Below are 2,812 nucleotides of genomic sequence, written 5' to 3' on the forward strand. Positions count from 1 at the left end.
TATGTGGGGACCACGGGGGAACACTATTCTCCTTAAGGAGACTTTGCAAGCCAGTCTGGCTGCCAGGTAAGGGGACTTATAGCTGCAATGCCCCTCTGGGAAATATTCAAATTGTCTCTCCAGTAAAGGAGACAAACTCTAGCACAGCGCCACCTATTGGAAGTAGCGATCCTAAAAGTCACAAGTGGATTTTCGACAATCCTTTGCAATATGACTCAGGATATATAAGCCAGATCAGAATCCCAATTTGCAGACACGGTGTTTCGGGGTGCTTGCCCCTCGTCAGTGCAAAGTATGGGGGTGTCTGATCTGGCTCATGAGAAAGCTATGTGGGGACCACGGGGGAACACTATTCTCCTTAAGGAGACTTTGCAAGCCAGTCTGGCTGCCAGGTAAGGGGACTTATAGCTGCAATGCCCCTCTGGGAAATATTCAAATTGTCTCTCCAGTAAAGGAGACAAACTCTAGCACAGCGCCACCTATTGGAAGTAGCGATCCTAAAAGTCACAAGTGGATTTTCGACAATCCTTTGCAATATGACTCAGGATATATAAGCCAGATCAGAATCCCAATTTGCAGACACGGTGTTTCGGGGTGCTTGCCCCTCGTCAGTGCAAAGTATCGGGGTGTCTGATCTGGCTCATGAGAAAGCTATGTGGGGACCACGGGTGAACACTATTCTCCTTAAGGAGACTTTGCAAGCCAGTCTGGCTGCCAGGTAAGGGGACTTATAGCTGCAATGCCCCTCTGGGAAATATTCAAATTGTCTCTCCAGTAAAGGAGACAAACTCTAGCACAGCGCCACCTATTGGAAGTAGCGATCCTAAAAGTCACAAGTGGATTTTCGACAATCCTTTGCAATATGACTCAGGATATATAAGCCAGATCAGAATCCCAATTTGCAGACACGGTGTTTCGGGGTGCTTGCCCCTCGTCAGTGCAAAGTATGGGGGTGTCTGATCTGGCTCATGAGAAAGCTATGTGGGGACCACGGGGGAACACTATTCTCCTTAAGGAGACTTTGCAAGCCAGTCTGGCTGCCAGGTAAGGGGACTTATAGCTGCAATGCCCCTCTGGGAAATATTCAAATTGTCTCTCCAGTAAAGGAGACAAACTCTAGCACAGCGCCACCTATTGGAAGTAGCGATCCTAAAAGTCACAAGTGGATTTTCGACAATCCTTTGCAATATGACTCAGGATATATAAGCCAGATCAGAATCCCAATTTGCAGACACGGTGTTTCGGGGTGCTTGCCCCTCGTCAGTGCAAAGTATGGGGGTGTCTGATCTGGCTCATGAGAAAGCTATGTGGGGACCACGGGGGAACACTATTCTCCTTAAGGAGACTTTGCAAGCCAGTCTGGCTGCCAGGTAAGGGGACTTATAGCTGCAATGCCCCTCTGGGAAATATTCAAATTGTCTCTCCAGTAAAGGAGACAAACTCTAGCACAGCGCCACCTATTGGAAGTAGCGATCCTAAAAGTCACAAGTGGATTTTCGACAATCCTTTGCAATATGACTCAGGATATATAAGCCAGATCAGAATCCCAATTTGCAGACACGGTGTTTCGGGGTGCTTGCCCCTCGTCAGTGCAAAGTATGGGGGTGTCTGATCTGGCTCATGAGAAAGCTATGTGGGGACCACGGGGGAACACTATTCTCCTTAAGGAGACTTTGCAAGCCAGTCTGGCTGCCAGGTAAGGGGACTTATAGCTGCAATGCCCCTCTGGGAAATATTCAAATTGTCTCTCCAGTAAAGGAGACAAACTCTAGCACAGCGCCACCTATTGGAAGTAGCGATCCTAAAAGTCACAAGTGGATTTTCGACAATCCTTTGCAATATGACTCAGGATATATAAGCCAGATCAGAATCCCAATTTGCAGACACGGTGTTTCGGGGTGCTTGCCCCTCGTCAGTGCAAAGTATGGGGGTGTCTGATCTGGCTCATGAGAAAGCTATGTGGGGACCACGGGGGAACACTATTCTCCTTAAGGAGACTTTGCAAGCCAGTCTGGCTGCCAGGTAAGGGGACTTATAGCTGCAATGCCCCTCTGGGAAATATTCAAATTGTCTCTCCAGTAAAGGAGACAAACTCTAGCACAGCGCCACCTATTGGAAGTAGCGATCCTAAAAGTCACAAGTGGATTTTCGACAATCCTTTGCAATATGACTCAGGATATATAAGCCAGATCAGAATCCCAATTTGCAGACACGGTGTTTCGGGGTGCTTGCCCCTCGTCAGTGCAAAGTATGGGGGTGTCTGATCTGGCTCATGAGAAAGCTATGTGGGGACCACGGGGGAACACTATTCTCCTTAAGGAGACTTTGCAAGCCAGTCTGGCTGCCAGGTAAGGGGACTTATAGCTGCAATGCCCCTCTGGGAAATATTCAAATTGTCTCTCCAGTAAAGGAGACAAACTCTAGCACAGCGCCACCTATTGGAAGTAGCGATCCTAAAAGTCACAAGTGGATTTTCGACAATCCTTTGCAATATGACTCAGGATATATAAGCCAGATCAGAATCCCAATTTGCAGACACGGTGTTTCGGGGTGCTTGCCCCTCGTCAGTGCAAAGTATGGGGGTGTCTGATCTGGCTCATGAGAAAGCTATGTGGGGACCACGGGGGAACACTATTCTCCTTAAGGAGACTTTGCAAGCCAGTCTGGCTGCCAGGTAAGGGGACTTATAGCTGCAATGCCCCTCTGGGAAATATTCAAATTGTCTCTCCAGTAAAGGAGACAAACTCTAGCACAGCGCCACCTATTGGAAGTAGCGATCCTAAAAGTCACAAGTGGATTTTCGACAATCCTT

Source organism: Anomaloglossus baeobatrachus, unplaced genomic scaffold, assembly GCF_048569485.1.
Source record: "Anomaloglossus baeobatrachus isolate aAnoBae1 unplaced genomic scaffold, aAnoBae1.hap1 Scaffold_3582, whole genome shotgun sequence".
NCBI classification, from domain to species: domain Eukaryota; kingdom Metazoa; phylum Chordata; class Amphibia; order Anura; family Aromobatidae; genus Anomaloglossus; species Anomaloglossus baeobatrachus.